The 21,027-nt window shown below is 40.4% G+C and overlaps 1 long non-coding RNA gene across 3 annotated transcripts; it reads right to left on the bottom strand.

The window, feature by feature from the left end:
- Window positions 1–1,408: 1,408 nt before the first annotated feature.
- Window positions 1,409–17,815, bottom strand: LOC115167184 (uncharacterized). 3 transcript variants are annotated; one of them, XR_003870449.1, is made up of 5 exons: window positions 17,487–17,814; window positions 15,470–15,695; window positions 13,428–13,516; window positions 11,731–12,072; window positions 1,409–2,723 (listed from the first exon to the last, which is right to left on the bottom strand). It is a non-coding gene; the product is annotated as an uncharacterized LOC115167184 (long non-coding RNA). The 3 variants fall into 3 exon arrangements; XR_003870447.1 differs by having other exon boundaries at window positions 13,428–15,695; window positions 17,487–17,815; XR_003870448.1 differs by having other exon boundaries at window positions 13,428–15,695; window positions 17,645–17,815.
- Window positions 17,816–21,027: the final 3,212 nt, after the last annotated feature.

Below are 21,027 nucleotides of genomic sequence, written 5' to 3'. Positions count from 1 at the left end.
GATCTATGGGCAAACGAAAGCGACTTCAGTTGGAACGGTCGAAAAGAAAATATAACTTTTGATAACCGTATTGGATATATTTAGTATAAGAAATCACTTGAGGTATTTTGGCATCAACTAAACGTACGATTGGAGTGTGTTTCGGGCTAATCTATGACCAAATGTCAGTGACCAGTGCAAATTATTCCCAACGTGGACGCGACTAATATTGCAGAAAAGACATGGCCGTAAATTAGTTGTCAGACACATGATCAATATCATTGCTTTACAGACAGGTTAAGCACAACACAAAATTAAATAATTCGCTACTTACCTTAATCACAGGCTTTATGAAAGAAATGATTCGTGATTTTTTAAAATCTAAAATTCAGATGTAGGCCTAGCCTATTAATTTGGGTAGAATGTATTTGATTTTCAGATTCTTTTTTTCTGCGGTCAATTCACGATGAAGCATCTTTGAGGGGAACGACGAGTTTCTTGTTTTGAGTCGACGAGTCTGTGCTATCCAGTCTGAAATCAAATGGCGAATGATTGGCGATACTCTATAGAATTTAAAGAGCAATTAACAATTAAATGTTCAAAACAACAACGCCGTCTGAGCGAGAGGGAGTTAGCTCAAGGAGAGAAACTTCTGCAGGAGCATGTCTGTATTCTGCACCACTGTCTCAACCGGCTCGCTCAACTTCTAGACTTTCACTGTTTCTCTCTTTTTTGATTCACATCTATTTTCTTTGCATGTTATTATGCCTTTGCACTTTAGATTTCGTCAAATCCATTAGCATGATTTCATTTCTCTCGGCGTATGCCTTATTATGTTTTTGCATAATCATTTTAGATTATGTTCAATGTTTCTCAGCAATTTCGTGTCATCTGTCACTCAAAAGGCATAGGCAAAAATGTATATGAAAGCAGTTACCGATCAAAGACCAACAAACCTGAGAGCTTAGAATCCTTGGTAAGCTATACTTTTTATTTATTTTAGGCTACTTCAGAAGACTTCATGAGGATGGTCTGTTTATGTCCAAACGGTTGTAGGCCTATATTCACATTTCAAAATAAGGCATAATATTCACACTCATCTGGTAAATAGAAGATCCAGACCGATCTACCAACAGCTTTCTATTGTGGTGTGCTTTCCAAGGTGCTGATACACATACTGTCTTTAACAGCAACATACTGTCGTTCTCAGAGTCTGTGTCTCTAGGCTGCGTTTAGACAGACAGCCCAATTCTGATCTGTTTTTCACTTATTAGTCTTTTGGGCAATCAAATTATCTCTGAAAAAGATTTGATGTGAAACGATCCGATGTGATTGGTCTAAAAAAATGCAGAATTGGGCTGCCTGTCTAAATGCAGACATATAAACTTCAATATCAATAATTTCTGTATTTCCAATAAAAAAAACAATGGAATCTTTTAGACATCTGTTGTATTATTTATTCTGTATACACATTCAATGCAAACAGCACAGAAGTCATGACAAGTCAGAACTCAATTACAAAAACATGTTTTGTAACACGTTTGTGTACAAGTATGTGTCCCTTTCTTTATTGCAGGTATGTTCAAAACTGTCTATCTCTCTGAATAAGGATAATAGTAGTAACCAGGCAATGAGACGGCTATTAATCTGACTGCTTCAATACTGTATCCAACACATTTCATGTTGAACATTCCCTGATCACTATGAACACATGCAGATAATATTTGTAATAGGAAAAATGCAGCATTTGATGGATATACAGTAAATGGATGGAATCTTCACCAAACAATGTCTTTCTTTTCACTGTGACAGTCAAACATTAAACAACATTTGCAATACAGCCAGAGGGTGAGTCATTCACATTTATTTGCATAGAGTAGTCAGTTCTATTCATAAAGTAACTAATTGCACATGACAGAGGATAGACATCCAGAGAGCTTCTCTTGTAAACAGCCCACACATTAGGGCACTGTAGTGCTTCTCTGAAGCCCAGTACACTCCAGAGTACTCTACAGAGTACAATATGGACCAAACCACACACACACACGCACACGCACAAGCGCACGCGCACACGCACACACACACACCTGTCCTTAAATTAAAGTATGAACACATGTTGATCACATCCCTTTGGATTTCACATCACACACACATTGTCTTACATTCTGCTGTAATGTTAAAAGTTATGTTGAAACTATACACTCTCAGCCGGGGAAAAGAGAACATTGATTACCCAAGTGCAATATATCAGCAGATAATCTGTGCGCAACTTCTGCAAACAATGTCTTCAAATATCTCCAAACATTGTCCTTACAGTAAATATCTCCAAACATTGTCATTACAGTAAATATCTCCAAACATTGTCCTTACAGTAAATATCTCCAAACATTGTCTGTTAACTTTAGGGGAGATTCTTCAGTGCCTTCATTTCTCAGTGTTTGACTGGAGAGGATGCCAATGAGGAAGGGCCCAGGGCTCAGGGCCCAGGGTTCAGGGCCCAGGGCTCAGGGCCCAGCGTTCAGGGCTCAGGGTTCTGGGCCCAGGGCTCAGGTCCCAGGGCTCAGGTCCCAGGGCTCAGGGTTCAGGGCTCAGGGCCCAGGGTTCAGGGCTCAGGGTTCTGGGCCCAGGGCTCAGGGCCCAGGGCTCAGGGTTCTGGGCCCAGGGCTCAGGGCCCAGGGCTCAGGTCCCAGGGCTCAGGTCTGATTGAAGAGGCTTCCCCTGGAGGTTGTCAACATCTGCAGGACCTGGAGACACAGAGATCAGAAACAACATGTAAGTCACCCACGTCACATTGCTTAACACAGGAACACAGGACAAGCTAATTGGCTAACTAAACAGTGAGCAGTATCTGAGTATTGTTTTAGGTCACAGTAAGATGGAGGGATGACAATGATCTTGGGCTTGACGCTTGATGGAATCTAGTTTGGAAGCAGAGAATGTGTCAGTCAGTGACTGATTGGTTAAAAAAGAAATACAGTCTTCCATCTATTTCTACATTCAAAACACATTAACACCAGTTTGGGACTTGGAGTACGCCAATAGAAATGTTATGAATAATAAGGACAATTGTGTTACAGTATGTGCAAAGCAATTTCAGAGTGGATAGAAACAGAAAAGGGACAGATTTTACCAATACAAAGAATCATTGTGAATTCATGTGGGATATTAAGGTTCTCTGATAACTGTGTTTATTGCTTCATCCTTAACTGTCATCAACTTAACAACTAAGACAAATCTAGCAGCCTCTCATCAAGTTTTGAATATACACAGGGGCAGTCTACCCGCACCATTACCAATTTCACCAAATTATATATAGAGAGGTTTCTGGACAATTTAATCCCACTGGGGGACTTGGCCAGACCCTTTCTCTGTCAATTTTCACCCTCTCCCTTATTCAAGCCCCCTCTTTTTTTCTCTGCCTCCACAATGCGGGATCTCTCCCTCTTTCTTTTTTATGTTCTCTCATATATTTTTTTCTCTGCGGCTCCCCCCCGCCAAACCCTCAGACAGCATGCAGCTTATGCAAATCATCAGCCTTTTATACTCAATACTCGTCTTCAGTCCTGAATGAGACCTCAACAAAACACACACACACACACACACACACACACACACACACACACACACACACACACACACACACACTCAGGTTCATTTAAAATGTACAAATACACATAGCCCCCAGTGTTCTCACCCAAAGTCTTTAGCGCCATTCCAGTCCATTTGGATTTGAAAGCCCCAACCTGACTGGATGAGCTCCCGGCTAGTAGGGTAAGAAGAGGCAGACAGATGAGAGGGTCCTGCTTCTACTGTCCCAGAGAGGGAGGGAGGGATGCATAGGAGAGACAGGATGGGAGAAAGAGGGAGGGATGCATAGGAGAGACAGGATGGGAGAAAGAGGGAGGGATGCATAGGAGAGACAGGATGGGAGAAAGAGGGAGGGATGCATAGGAGAGACAGGATGGGAGAAAGAGGGAGGGATGCATAGGAGAGACAGGATGGGAGAAAGATGGAGGGAGAGTGAAGGAGACAAGGAGGTAAGGAGTGAGTGATGGAGGGAGGGGGAGAGGGGAGTCTGATGAATATAAAATGCTCTCTGTGTTGCTGTGTTCCCATGTTCCCAGGCTCTGAGCTGTGTGCTAGAGGACAGGAGGGGGGCGGGAGGGGGACAAGAGGGGACCAGAGTGGGGGGACAGGGTGCCTTTGCCCAGCTGTAAGGGGGACCTAAGGGACTTCTCACACACTTTCTGACAGGCTGTCCCTTTCACCAGCACATAGCTGGGCCCGCCAGGCCTGCTACCATAACAACGCCGCAGCCCCTCTGTCATAGCAACGCCACGGAAACACCACGGAACACTGGGCTCCCCCAGCCTGCCTTGGACATGACCATGAGGAGAGAGGATGGGAGGGGGGGTTGACAAAAGTAGATGAAGAAGTACTGAATGTGAATCAGAGTCTAGACATTCCCACCGCTGTGAACTTGAACTTGACAGACAGCCTGAAATGTTCACAGGCCGTGTGAGTGATGGGCAGATAGAGAGATACAAGCAGTACAATGGAGGTGCAGACTATCTAGTGATACATTTCCTTAACCTTTTTCTAAATGATCCCACATTAAATGGATACAACATGCCTGTCTAACATTTATGTTGAAGTGGTCATTAAAACTTGTTTGGTTGACCAATTGGTTGCCCACATTTGGTGAATACACCATAGCCTTTAGCTAGGGCTGTTATGGCCGCTGTCTCCATACTAATGCCTGTAAGCTGAGGCAGGCCCATGTCTGGGGTCCAGGCTGTTTATGGCCACTGGGCCGTGGGAAGAAAAGAGATGTGAAAGGTCCCCTGTTGCCGTTACAAAGCTGAGAACAACCCTTGGTGGGATAATCGCATTTATCCCCAGATTAAGACGAGATCGCAGCTGAGGTATCCTCACAGGGGGAGAGGAGAGGGAGCGTAAAACATACAACCCTTAGACAAAGCTCAGAGTAGGGTTTTATGGACAGGTTATAACATTGAATGTGATGGAAGATGACTTCGCAATGGAATTGTGTTTGTCTGAACCCACCAGTCAGTTGTTAATTCTGCCTGGATCATGGTGAAAAAACTGTCTTGATACATTGGTTGTGTTTAGCAGGGGGATCTTGATAACATCCACAAGGCTTCAGCGACAGTCAGTCACAGTACAATGTGGGATGTGGGAACCACAGTTCAGTGGAGGTGAAACAGAAACTTTCACAGCCATCATTCTATTCTTATTGTTAACTCCATCCTCTAACAGCCCACTTGACCTCATGAGAAATGGGAGAATAGAGCTACGGTAACACTCTGGAAAGAACTCATTTTATAGTCATAACCCAAGTATGATCGGTATCTTGCATTTGATTCAGATTGAGCTCCTTAGTGGGATAATACAAGGTGGTTCCAGACAGCTCCCAGACCCCTGTTCACCCTGTCTATTAATATGCCAGCTGCAGCCTCTGCCACATGGAAACACAGACAGACACACAGAGGCAGACAGTACAGTCCCTCCCCCAACACACACACTGACTGTCCACACACACATATAAACACACAGAAGTGTTAATAAGTGCATAAATACACACACACACACACACACACACACACACACACACACACACACACATCCTCCCCACCACGTTACATTCTGAATGGATAAGCCTGTTAACGCTCAAACATCATTTCTCTCTCATTACAACTGTTTCAAACGTGATATTTAAGTGAGCTCTTCTGTGCTATCCCTCTCACATTCTCTGTCATTACTTTTGTTTACCTCTCATTCCTTAGTTCCTGCATACATTATCACCTACTTTCTTCATTGTCTGAATGCCGTGCTGTGAAATATTGTTGTCTGCCACTTGGTAAAAAAAAAAACTTCTCTCCCTCCTTTCTCTCTCATTTTACCTCTGGCTGCCTCCTTTTACAGGGTAATATATTGTGATTGCCGTTTAATGAATAGCCTGTCTGTGGTAGAAGGGGAATCAAGCATACAGTCTGCCACCCAGCTCAAATGTAACACGACATACTCAGTGCCAATTTGTTAATCCATACTTATTGGAAAATCTAACAAATTATGCTTTTTTAAATCCTAAGATTCTGTAAAGATATTATGTCTGGGAATTATTGAGAATTGTTCTCCCATAAACAACCATTAATATGCTGGCTGTTATAGACACAAGGTAGTTGAAGCTTTTATGAGGGGCAGTAACCCCCAGCGTACTCAGTGAGTTAAAATACGTTTAGGTTTTCCAACATTGTAAATATGAATTATGTTTTTAACACATGCATCTGATTATCCTTTAATTTATTATTTTAAGAGTGCAGCATAATTTCAAAAATAGCTAATTTAGGGCATTAAACTCATTTGATAATTTGTGCAAACACACACACACACACACACACACACACACACACACACACACACACACACACATACACACACACACACACACACACACACACACACACACACACACACACACACACACACACACACACACACACACACAGAGACACATTCACTAACACACACAGACATAAATACATAGAAAAACGGGGGGAGAGGGGCTGCTTTTCCATGGGGCACTCTCATGGTTTTGGCGCTAATGCAGGCATCTGGCAGTGTCTGGTCTGGAGCGTCTTTCCCACCCCATTACCCCCTGTGTCTCCTGCAGCACCCACCCACACAATGGTGGGAAAGAGGGGTGGTGGACCTCCGTCAAGAGCTCCCCTCACAAAGCAGTCATTGTGGAGGGGAGCCAGGAGCAGAATGATAATGTGGACTCCATCTACTGTTTACCAACAGGCAGACTAGCTACAGACAGACAGCTGCAGTACACAGTGCACTACACCGACCTGCAGCCCTGCAGCCCTGCAGCCCTGCAGCCCTGCAGCCCTGCAGCCCTGCAGCCCTGCAGCCCTGCAGCCCAGGCTCAAAGATCACAGCTCACTGTTTCTCTCTGCTCTGTTCCCCAGTGCCAGGGGCTAAAAGAAACATTTAACAGGAATCTGTATGGTTGTTTTGTATGTGGGTGAGTGTGTGTGTGTGTCTTTCTGTTCACGTGTGCATTTCAGACTTCCGTGTTTATGGGCACCCTACAATGTGGCATTAGTCACATTGCGGAAAGATAGCATTGTCCCATGCTCTTATAGAACACATTTAAATTCAGCCAGTTCACCTGTGACACAAGTCAATATTAGACATCCATCCATGTCTGAGGACATCGGGAGATGATGTGGAAACCGGCCACCAGGGGCAACATTGAGTGCTTTTACCGGCAAGTCGGTTTGGGTTTGCTAGGGCGTTGTGGACTGGGATGGCGGATGGGCTTAAAGTTGCATGTTCTAATCCAGCGATAGAAAGTTGTTTTTGAGATTTTTGTTTTAAACCGATCCCAAACCTTAAACCTTACCTTAACCATTCGGAGTTAATGCCTAACCTTAAGATTTTGAAGTTAATGCCTAAACTTAACCTTAAACACTTCGAAATTTGACGTTTGGAATAACTTTGAAATGTGACATTTGAGAAACATGGATGAAAGTCTAATTCTGACGTGAGACTGTGAGAGCTAGTTGTTCAAATCAACGTGTTTTGGTTCGTACAGCCAATGTCTAATTAAAATGTGCATCTACTCGGCACGTGCATGCAGAATGCAACATCACCAGTAAAAACATCTGCCTTAACCTGGTGCTGTCCTAGGTGCTGAATTAGATTCCAATGCTACTGCATTCACTGACAAACCACTGATTACATAGTGTACCACTGGCTCCCACCACATCACCACCAAATAATTCACTGTGTCCAGCGTTAACAATCAGCGTTAAAGACAATGGGGAGATACGCATGTAGACTACTGTAACAGCAATAGTCTTCTTCATTAACTGGGAACTAGGCCATATGAAATCAATCCACCCAATGAAAACAAAGAGATCAGTCATGTTTACAGATTTCATAACCTTTAAACCTGTCAACCAGGAGGATTATAGACAGAGCATTCTCTATATCACCCCCCAATTAGTAGTAAGAATTGTCCATATACAAGTCCACTGTCTCTGAGTAAATGGGACATGAAGCATCAGGATCAAAATAGGTCTATTTTAGTCCCACAGTCAGTCTGAAACGGAACAGTCTTTTTATCTGCGTTCATGTGTTGAAAGTAGAATATACAGTAAATGAGAATTTTATGACAGATATATGGTGGAAAAGGATCACTGTAAGAACTTCTCTCACATGAATGCAAAATGACTCACATCCGTGCTCTGTGTAGAATAGTTGCTATGGCACCTAATCCACATAGTGGAAATGATTAATTAATTGATACAAGGCAGATGCGATAGCATTTGAACACAGGAATAGACTTAACAAAGCATATTCAATGTCATAGGCATTTACCTTGGACGTGCGCACACACACACACACACACACACACACACACACACACACACACACACACACACACACACACACACACACACACACACACACACACTAATCATCATATTTACATCAAATGCTATTAATTATGAGATTCCCTACAATTGATCGTAGGTTTAATTTACACATTGTGTGTAGAGCTAGTCCTTTGCTTCATCCAGTAAGCTATTTTATGTCTGCCCATCCCTGTATTCCACGCAGTGACACATCTGCGAAGGAGGCCTTGAGAATATGCAAATCAGGTATGAGGAGGCCCCTCCCCCCTATGGAGAGACTGCTAGTCTAATTAAAGCTTGCTTGGGCATTAAAGGCACAGTTACCCTTTGTTGTACTAAAGGCATAGTGGATTTCCTTCATCATATTAAAGGCACATTCTTTCTTTGTTATGTTAAAGCTACAGTAATCTTTGATTGTACTAAAATACATAGTGGTTATTCATTTATCATCCCATGTACTGTACATGATGATGAATACATGCGAGTATGGGTAGGCTAGGCTACTGTAGATCTTTCATCCAATGCATGTAAGATGTATAATCACTCAACAAGCATTGTGATTTTATTTTTGTTTGTGCAAACAATTAAGCATACATTTTTTGGAATACAAATAAATGTTTCTCCAAATGAATGCTATTTCCCTAAATGATTTTGTGGGGTATTATCCCTTAATCAAAATCAAATACAAACATAATATAACATATGATGTCAGGTGGAATGTGTCTATAGGCCTATTTTTTGTAATTAAATGAAATCATAATTTAACAAATGACATTATATTTAACATATATGAGGCATTAGGCTATATGTATTATAAGTCACTCTCTCTTTGTATCTGGTGTGGTTTTGTTTGTCTGCCATAAAGGCTTCATAAAAAGATACCCCACTGTAAGGGATGATCTACACTGGCTTTTACATTTCATTAGTTACAGTAAAGGGACTTCAGGATTTAGGGGATATTCGGTTAAACTGGATATTTTTACATTTGGCAAAAATTAATCCCACATTTTCCACTTTGCTGTCGCATGTCTCGTGCAGCTAAACCCCACGTGCATACAAGGCTGCAGCGTGCGCCTCTAATGTGCTGCTGTGCCTTTAAAGAGGGCTCTGCATTCTCTCCTCGTTTCTATGCAATTATGTTAATATGCAGAGCTTGTCTGGTGCTCTTCATTAACGGCTGCAGTTGCATCATTGTTTCCTTTATTTGTTATCTCTGTAAAGCCAATGATTCAGTAACAGGCTATATTTTGGTGTTTTCTTCCTTACAAATATGTGGTCTTTAATAGTGATGGATGAAGTAGGCCGTATGTAAAGCCTTTTTATAAATATTAGCGTTTATTTGTGGGTTTTCTATTGCAACAAATGATCCTATCTCAAGGTCGTGATTTGCATCCGGTTTGTGTTGGACATCGGTTTCTAAATAGGCAGACAAGGTCCTACCTTCAGTGAGTATGCGAATAATTTCTTGTTCAGAAGTATATGATTATTTATTTTTTATATAAAATATTTTCAGTACATTGTGAGATTAAATACATTTGATATTGCCATGCAGTCTCTGTATGAAATTCCGTTTTATACTAACGTTATATCAACCACATAACCTACATTAGGTAGCCTACCCTTTTTTCATTTATCATGCCATATTCATATTCCTAGCTTGTTAACATAATTGTCCAGCTAATTGTCTCAACGTGTAATTTCTAAGTTGCATAGCAACAGCAGTATGTGCAATGAAAGCAATGACCTGCTCTGATCATTAGAATCATTTCATCCTGTACTGTGACCAACAGACATATTTTTAGTTCAAGGTGAGGTGCCTATAAGGTAAACTTCAATACCTATGTCCTCTCAAACTATTATAGAAACATCTATAGTGTATAGAAATATATTCTATAGAAATACATTTGCCATGTTATATTGACTGATAATTTAAAGCTATGAAAAATCATACTGCAATTATAGTCTTCACCATAACCCAGATGATAATATAAACAGAACATGTCGTACAGTACACCATCCAACATGACTGGTAGACCTAGCCTACTGTACTGTCAATCGTGTTTCCCTCTCTATGATAAACACACAGATACAATCATAGTTGCTGTTGTCTTATTTTGTGAATATGCACCTTTTTCATGACAGATGTAAATAAAAGAAAGTGCTGATAATAAGGATATATAAATTGTAGTTAATCTCTGTTATACATAAAGACAACATCTGAAATGACTGAAACTAATTTGGGCTAAATGAGTCACCTCCTGTTCACATTTGTCATTTTTGAATAGTTTATAGCCTAATATCAAATAGCCAAAGCGACCAAGAGTGGAAATAAACAATTGAGTACATTGATGGAAAATGAAAAGGCTTTGTATTTTGTAATTCCATGTGCAACGTAAGCAATATCCACATCTTTGAAATTACAGTATATACAGGAATAAATGTAGCTCCAAGACATATGGTAGGGTGCATATGAATGTGCATATTATGTACAATAGTCGTGAAACATAGAAGCTGTACGTAGGTAGGAGACACATTATAGTACGAGGCATGAATGCATACACGATAGACGTATCATGAGTGAGACAGAAGTTGTAGGCTAAGTATTAGAAAACAGTGGGTTTAGATGTGAGACACATATGCAAGATGTATGTATGTATGAGACAAACAGCGGTTTGAGATGTGAGGGTTGATTGTAGGTTTGAGACAGATTGAAGGTGTAATGACTAAAGAGTGAGCTAGCTCTGCTCTGTGGCTGAAGGCCACGCTAGCTCTGCTCTGTGGCTGAAGGCCACGCTAGCTCTGCTCTGTGGCTGAAGGCCACAAGGACATCATCATCATCTCACATTACCAGATTTATGTAACCTGAGAGTGCAAGGATTGTGTGTGTGTGTGTATGTGTGTGTGTGTGAGAGAAAAATACATGTTCAAAATTAGGATTAGTTAAGAGATAAATATTTATTCATATAGAAATACTAGTATTTAATGTGGTGTATTGTAAAAAAATAAAAAATGGATTGTCTGTTGCAATGTGTGCTGAATGCACATTACAATCAAAAAATCATACAAGGCTATTGTCAGTTCGTTAATGCAATGCCTCGTTAACATCTAAACAGTAATGGATGGGGCTGCTTTTTCTCTGGCCTACAAGCGTTCATTTATCTAATATCTCCTAAGCCCTGCCACACTCGTTAGCCAGTTCAGATTGGAGAGGGTAAGATGAGAGGGCTGACAGAGGCTAGCCTACTGATGAGGGGAGTGATGGATAAAAGCCTGATAGAACCAATGGTGCAGCCAGCCCTACCTCATGCCAACACAGCCATTTTAGGAGCAGCAGCAAGACTCTCCATCAAGATGGCTTCCGTAGCTCAGCCCCAATCAGTCACACAGAGTCCTCTGGCTGCCTGCGAGGGGGGCCGCTCTAACTGGCAGTTCCTTTGTCCCCGTTGGCACAGGGTGGAGGCATCTCGCCCGTCCTTTTCTCCGGGGGCACAGATGGCACCAAAGGCTTCCGGTGATGGAGATTTAAGGGAAGAGGGACAAGGGGGTTGGCCTTTTTCTTCCCCTCCTGCTTTCTGTTTTTTTGTGACAACTGTGCCACTTTCCCCTTGCTCAATCCAGACCTGGTGTGAATGGCTGGCAGTCACTGTGGAGAAAATAAAGCACAAAACAGACCCCCTTTTATCACTGCCATGGCAACTACCACATAATCTGTCTTTAGGGAAATAAAAGGACAGAATAACTGTAATTCCTTTGTATCCGACAGTCACACCACTACAAGGTACTAGACTCTGGGTGAAGCTTTTTATGGTAATCTTAATAGAGTGAAGAATTAAAACAGTCTGGTTATTTGACACAAGCAATGGTGTACAGTAGGCTGTGTGGCATATATTGCACTGGCTTTGTGCTACCCATAGTGGCTGCAATGTTGCTTTAGTGTGTATGTGAGCCGGCTGTCGTTTCTGACCGTGGGAGGGGGTCCGTGTATTAGAGACAATAGAGAACGAGCCGCTCTCAACATCGTTAATTAATTAAAGGGGTTGCCAGCTCGTCAGAGAGTGGTTAGATGCCAGGGAGAAAAAACATTACCCGCCAGCCACCCTACATCTTTCCAGCACAAAATGCTTTGTGTTGTGGTGCGTTGTCCCGTTTAGCAGATGGTCTTGTGTAAAGAGTGCACTTGTTCATCACTAGTTATTTATTTCACAAAAAGATTAATGATTAAATTGATGTAAAAGACACTCGTAAAACTAATTTCTATTTTAGCGTTCTAATCTATGCCTTCATGAATAAAAGGAGGAAATATAGTTTCAGGCTGTAAGATGTACTCAGAATAGCAATCTCCTTGCTACTGTGTCAGGTCAAATGAATTTAGCGTCCATAAAGGAGGTTATTCTATGATTAGCCTATAAAAGCAGAGAATGAGAGAGGGAGTGGGAGATGGAGACTGTAGTTCCTCCATCTTCAGGGAGAATGCATTTTTGAAGATCAGTGAGGAACGTGGGTGGTGGGTGGGTGGCGGGTCGGAAAACAAAACCCAGATGAGATGAAATAGACAGACAGCCTCTTTGTGAACAGAATGGATTCAGAGGAAAGAAGCGGATGAAGCAGATGCTGAAGTTTCAGCGTTTTCCTCCTTTACTCCTCTGCTCTTTCCTTCTTTCTGTAGTACAAAGCTGAAGGCAGCAGCGTCAGAACCTGACGACTACAGGGAGCAGGCTCAGATCTGGGTCACACTGCCACCAGCACAAACCAGGAACATACTGGAGCTTTTACACATCTTCATCTCCACCAAGGCTCCCATGTAGGCATAGAGAAACCTGAAGCCAAGAGGCACAGAGCTGCATCCGAGCACCTGTCATTCACACCCCCATTGGTTCATGATCATGTTCTGTTTTCAACTTCTCTCTCATATTCTCTCCTCTCATCATGCCTCTCTATATCTGCCATTAGGTGTTACTCTACCATACAATATGCACATGTACTGTATACCTTACTTACCATTTAGTAGACAGTTTGTGTTGTTCATACTGCAGAGTTTGTGGGTGTATCTCAGGCAGCCACTGCAGTGACAAGGGCACTGGATCAACCTTTGACAATAACAAAGACATTTCCAAATACAATACAACACAATAGTGCAACAACAAAAAAGCTAAATGTATCCATTAAAACAATACGCTTGAATTCTCATCACTAACATTCAGCATCAATTAATTTGATAATTGTCAGGTTATAGAATAATCATGCCAAGGGTTCTTCTACAACAGGCAAAGGACATGTTTATATGGATTAGGCCTAGAGAAGAACAGAGTGGTGAGATAGGTGTGGTTGAATTAGATAATGTCTCCATTCTTCTTTGTTGGGACTTGTATGGACCAGAGCCTGCATTACAGTTAATGATGAGGAGATTCAGATAGGCAGGCTGGAGGTGGTGGACACAAGGCTTTTGTTTTGAGTGTAGTAGAGGTACAATCAGAATGCAGTTAGTGAAGAAAGGTGAAGGTACAATAAATAATAATAGATGGATATTTTAAACATATTGAGATTGATTAGAATACAAAGTGTTCAAATCAAGTGAGTTAATAGTAGTTGTTCATTTCCATCATCAACAACTAGCATACTCTCAGTATTAAAAGACCTGAGGAGGAATTTAGATATCGGGCTACACTTGGATAATGTAAAGCTCACAACAGACATCAAGAGGATGCGTTTTTGGTTAAGGACGAGATTATCAGAGTAGCGACTTGTAGGCCCTACGTCACTGTGTTGACCAGTGGAAATTCTATATTGTCTGGTGACACACTAGAATGGAGAGATCCGGCCAGTCGTGGGAAAGGCTCGCTCGGACGTTTCACAAATCCAGCGTATAGCCTCCTTTACCGAATCAAACCAATTAGCCAGGAGCGCGCTCCAGCCATTGAGCGCCACTGCAGGCTCTGAGAGGAGTTGTTGGTTGAATGAAAATGCATCCCCGGATTTGGTTCTCCAAGAGAAGCTATAGAAGTGACCTTTTGAGGGACAGCTATAGCACCTTGAAGGGCCAAGCAGATAGTCCAAATTGAGACACTTGAATAATTTGGGCCGATTAGGTGTGCGCACAATGCGTAAAAGTATTATGTGACTCACATGGGAGGTATAATGCATTTAAAATCTACAAAAACCATGAATATCTTAAGTATTCTTCCTTTCTAGACAACACAACTCAATGTGAGAACACAACTGAAAGTATGCGTTTATGTAATGACATGGATCGCTTGACTTAATATCGACTGAAAGATATCATTAGCCTACGCTTTTCAGAATTTCAGTGCAAGGGGTAGGTAAGGCCTACATAGGTCATCATAATCAGGACAGTCTTTTTCATAGACGTTGGCCTATAGTATGCCTAAATACGTCATAAAGGCTAATATCGGACATTTTCTGGAAAATCAAAACGTTTCCACCTGAGACAAGAATGATATCAATATGAGCTACAAATCTTAATCCATTTGATTAAACCTTAATTCAATATGTGTTTGCGTGTGCGTAAACCTGATTTATACAGTGAGAACTATAAGGAATACAGGCTCAACTACGGATGCTTTGATGCGACAAAGCTTTATTCATATTCATGCGTGAACATCAATTGTTACAGTTCACTCATATGACTGGATAAAGTTATTTATTCCTCTGACCAGAATAAAGGCTTTTTCTGAAGTATTTTTCGTTTTAGAAGATGTTTTCGGCAAAATCACTCTAGATGCCTTGCGTGATGGAATAAATAAGTATATAAAGAGTATTCTTCCTCCAAGCATACTAAACAAAAGTGGGACAAATATACACTTCAATTCACAACATGATTTTTAATCCATTGTTGAAAATGTTGACTTTTCATTTAAAGGCATGCTATAAAGATTATCCTACTTATATTTTGTGAATATATTCTCTAAATGAAATAAGAAAAAGCATTAAAATAATTTCGGGTTGTATCAGATTTTGAGGAATTCAGAAGTGTTTCAACAGATGTTTATAATAAGTGATTAGGGAAAATTGTTATAACTTACCGGAAAGGCAATGAGGTATTGGCCTGTAATTGCATATCAATTATGTTATTTTGTGTCTTTACTCCTAGACACCATTTATTCCTGTCCGAGTCGCAGGTTTGGAGGACATTCCTACATTCGGTTAGCTAGCTTTATGACGGCCGAGTAACACTCATACAGCTAGATAACCAAAGATAGCAACCGACTCCTCCTCGTACATACTGCCAGAGTATCGTATGGGTTCCACCTAACATGAAAAATAAACATTTTGTTAATGCAATAATTAGCCTAATAATGATATTGCTACCACCAATTGGTATCCATAAATCTGCCCCCTTCCCCAAAAAATATAATAATAATAAATAGGCCTACATCAATAGAAATATCTCCTATTATTAGTTGATGTGCAGGCCATGGGGTCGATGAATAAGACTCTGTGAAAGGTTTTAATCTGTCTCCATCTCTAACTATTCTCACTGATATAGACCCATGCATGATGACATCGCTAGCATATAGGCCTATAGGCCTACAAGCCTGGCCTGGACGTGCAACCAGCTTCCCGCCTTTTGTGAAAGATCCTTAAATTCTGCATAACTTAAATCATCGTCATATTAAATCCCAAGTCACTTTAGAGTAAATCGATCAATAGACTCTCAACCAGCGAGGACTTGGCTAACATTGAAATGTTCTATTTATAGGCCCATAGCTCTGCTCCCATACACCATCACCATCTTCACCACTTAACATTCCACTCCCACTACATATCTTATGACAATACTGAGGATCAATTCATGTAAAAACATATCACAGGCGATTTAACTGCATCGATTGACATCGTATTTGCAGGCAGTATATTATAGGCTTAGTGACTTTTACAGAAAAATTGCCTGTGTCTATTATGGTAAGGACTGCATGGCACTATGTGATCATTATAATGAAATTATTATTATTATTACTGTCATATTATTATTGGAATCCTTAGTCTATAGGCTATTTATATCTGGATAGCATGTAGTTTCTTACCCCTCCTGGAAAAATTTATATATTTCAAAAGATCATAGAGGACACCCACAATAACACACAAGTAGGCTATTCACTCACTAATTCATTCATTTCTCACAAGAGAATGTAAAAAAAAAACAAGCTAAATCATGTCATCAAGAAGAAAGCGTGTAGGCCTTTAGACCATCATTATTTTACCGGGTTTAGTATTGTGGCTAGTCTATCTATAATGAGCCTTCTGCACATGTTTTAAGACAGACTAACCTCGTGATGAACCCACGTTTCTCTTTATCAGTGCGTCTGACGTCATAGCTTTTAATTGAAAAAGTCACGAATAATAGTGAGCTTGTAAGCAATTTCCAAATAATTTCGATTTAACACATCAATAATTTAACACAACGCAATGTTGTTTGTTATTAATATAATGCAACAATGAAAATATTTACAGAAATGTATACAACTTTATTGCTATTTTAGAGAATAGCCCAAATAATTGCATATTCTATGTACATTTATTTGTATGTGAAAAGGTGTTGGTGACATTACACATCCTAATGTATGGATGAGGATATTCCTACAAAGCAGTTAGGTTACCAGGCTATAGGCTACATTTGAAACTGCTCAATTTCATCACACCGACTATCTTACTAAATGAATGTAGAAAATAATATAATTAATATACCATGTAAATAAAACCCCTAGCAGTATCTGCACGACCAAAAGGACTGCGTTTATTTCACAAATAGGCCTATACATGTCATAGAGGCTATACAGGGCGATGTAGATATATCCGCTCTTTCGACTATATAAGCCTAGGCTACAGTTGATCAGATCAAACACAAGTTCATTCGTCCCATAATTAGACAACTTTATGTAGACTAGATCAATTCAAACTCCTTAACACTGTATATATATAATTGATGCTCAGAATTGATGGCTGCGATATGATAAACAAAGATGAGTGTCTGCAGCTAGCGGTATGTTATTTAGCCTAAAATAAACTCATATCGACGTCAATTGAATAAGGAATCCTTACTTTTTAATGCGAGGAAATTTGTCCTGGTTATTTTGCCATCCAATGGAGGGCTGCATATCCGCGTGTAAGTCAGCAGTAAGGGTTCCGGTATAGGATGAGAAGCATATGGCTAGCCTATAGAATAGGTTTTACCGAGGAAATGAAATCAGATTATTTACCTATGAAGAGAGGACATGTGTCTGTACAGAAAACGATAAATGCTTCTCATTCCAAATTCCCCGTTCGAAGCAGGCGGAGGCAGCCGGTTTCTAAAAGGCGCTGTCGATGCTCAAACCTCAAACCTCTGTTTTGGAACGATCCATGTCGAATTGGTGGTTTATTTCCGAGGTTGTGAGATCCCTTAACCATTATTTCACTTCTCTCTCCTGAATGGCATAAGAGATAGTATCTCTCTACGGATTATAAATCAAAGCGCGGTCCTCCCGTGGCCCGTTAGTTTATCCATTGTAGCTTTCCTCCGTGCCTCCGTTGCTCTCACTACGCTGAGAGCATAGAGTTTTTTCTCTAAATGCTTCTTCCTCTGACAGTTCTCTCCTGCAGTCACGTCACTCCAGCAGCAAACGGCCGAGTGACCAATCACAGACAGGCTACATAGAGGGGGACGTGTGCGTGTGTGTGTGTGTGCGCGCGCGGGTGTGTGTCAGGTACAAGAGTGAGCATGCACGTGTGAGTTTAGCATGCTTTTCGCGTATGCCATTATGTGAGAGAGCGCTTTTTCTATTCATTTTTAGGCTATAGGCTACTTGAGAAAATATTACCGCATGGTTATTAAACTATATAAGAAAAATATCGAAAGATTACACCAAATTTAGGGCAACGGGTAGGCTACAATTTTGTTTTCATGGGCTTTAAGGACGTTTGGTGACTTTTACGCAGGTTTATAACTGTGTGTGTGTTGTGTGTGTGTGTGTGTGTGTCTGTGTGTGTGTGTGTGTGCGCTTTATGCAAAATTAGGTAACAGAAATAGCTAAACACCTCTTTAATACCCAAACCATTTAGCCCTTAAAAGCACCTTATAGAGGCAAGCATTATGACAATGTTATTACAACAGTATTATTTGTGTTTATTAGATGCATTTCCCCCCATTAACTCTGTATGAATGTTATTGTATGACGACATACTGAGCTAGGCCTAGTATTGCACAATCCACCTTCGGGTTTTGGTGTGGCAGATTTAAATGAAGCTAATTCGGATGAAATAGGGTGCTAGAATAGGCCTATCACCGAAGGAGAGAGAGGGAATCTATTTAAACTGGATTTTGCCTTGTAGTTCTGTACTTTGATACTATAGGTGCTCAGTCTAAGATGTGCTCTGTGGTAGATGTGCTCAGTAAAGATGCTATACGTCTGTTAATGTAATTTCTATGTCTTTATCATATTTATTAGGCTATATTATCCTAGTTTTTTATTATGGCATTTTTTTTCTACAACCGTTTTGCGAAACTGTCCAGGTGGGCTATGGGTTAGTGCGTGCTATGTAATGAGACGTAATCAATGCAGCTTGCTATATCTTCATTTATCAGCTGACCTATTTAGGCCTGCAGTTTACACTTTTAGCATGAGCATTTTCTTCTCACTAATCCCCCTTTTTTACCTTCAATGCTTGGCACTCTCCATGTTTCATGTTTGAAAGCAGATATCCTACACCACAACGATCCAGTCCAGCAGTCCAATAGGCAATGACAATAGAGAAAATGCAATACTTTATGGAGGGTAAACGATTTTTATGCTTCATGAAATGTTGTGATCTAATTTCTCTAGCTATCAAACCGATTGAAGTTTCAATTAAGTTTGCAATATTACAACCAACAAATCAATTTTAAAGTAACTCAAAAAGCTAGTTGGATTATGTTTTGTGGGTATACAATTTTCCCCAGGCTTGGAAGACGAAATTCTTGAACTTGTCTCTGATCTCCTCTCTCCGTTTGGCCCGTCGGACAGGGAAGTAGAGAAAATAACATGCAGAGATACTGTAAAAAGTGTACTTTTTTAATGTACCATTTATGTACCATTTATGTACCATTTTGGATGGTGGACCAAACAAAGGTAATGCGTGATTATACAGCTGTCGGTGATGAAGCACCTTGTAAGAAAATGATCCTGATCATCATGTTTTAAATAGAAATCCATTTATTTACGAGACAATGGAAATAAGGCATAAACAGACAATGGGTTCTTTTTTAAAGGCTCCTTGGAGTAGGTATAATAACTGGACAGCCTTGACTGTGCAGTTTGTCTAATGCAAAAAACTAAAATGTTACTGAAGGCATTCTAGTTTTTATTTTTGGTAAAATCATATGGTTACACTAGTGTGAAGCAGATAGTCTTTACTTTGCTATTTACTCAATTAGATCACACACACACACACACACACACACACACACACACACACACACACACACACACACACACACACACACACACACACACACACACACACACACACACACACACACACAATCTTTATCTCACACACGTGGAATTTCGAATGGATAAAAATGCATGTCTATTAGCCCATGTGTGTATCATATTCATGAATCGATCATAGACTAATGTCATGGACTAATGTCACGAGGGACTTTGAGGGGTTGATGGCTCAGGCAGTGACAGAACACGTCACTAACGCGGAGAGAGCAGGTCAGTTCTTGACCTCTAAACCCTGGGTTTTGTTATAACAAAGTGGTTCTTTCCCTGACAGTCCGGTCTCTCCATGTAGACAGGGTCATTTAAGGTTAGATTAAGTGCTCGTGTCTCTATAGACGGATGTATTACTAGCTTGTTAATCAGTTGTGCGAGCCATTGTCAGATAAACGATTTTACAATGCATTATCTAAATAAAATGTATGCAGTGATGTTACCCAGGTCAGCCTGAAATCCATAGCCTATATTCACACATACATTAACCTGCTGAATCTCCAGATCAAATTGTTGAAATATATCCCAAATAGTAGGTTTTTCAATCCGTAAATCGATGACATCGAACAATACTGAGGTGCGTATAGGTTATTTTAATCTTAATTTTATGTCACTGACCCATGGATTGACCGTCATCTAAAAAGAGGATAGGGCCTATAAGAATACCATGAATTGGCTTGAACAATGGTCCACTGACTTGGGTTATACCGACATCTAGCGCTCGGCTGATGTTTTTCATTCCTCGTGTTATACTCTAAAGTCAATGGGATACGCTCTAGGTATAACCTCTATAACGTTTGTAATCGAAAATGCAATATATAAGCTTAATTGGGCAATTATGATATTTTGTAAATATTAGGCCTATTTCAATTTGTTTCAGGATTGTAATATAGGATTGCGAATTGTTTGTGTCAGATGTTTTGTAATATATCAGAAATGATGGTAGTAAATTTACCAAAGTTATGGTCGACACACAAAAATCCTAATCTTTAATAGATCGTGTATATTTTATATTTCTCCCCCAATGCATATTCTCATCTTCTAAAAAAGTTTACAAACTACAATCGATATTCTATAAGATATTTTTTCTAATATGCCAATGTAATACACACTAAACCTAGGAATTA

Source organism: Salmo trutta, chromosome 29 (genome assembly GCF_901001165.1).
Source record: "Salmo trutta chromosome 29, fSalTru1.1, whole genome shotgun sequence".
Lineage (NCBI taxonomy): Eukaryota > Metazoa > Chordata > Actinopteri > Salmoniformes > Salmonidae > Salmo > Salmo trutta.
Note: the sequence above shows the minus strand (reverse complement) of the source record. Positions and strands in the feature narration are given on the sequence as shown.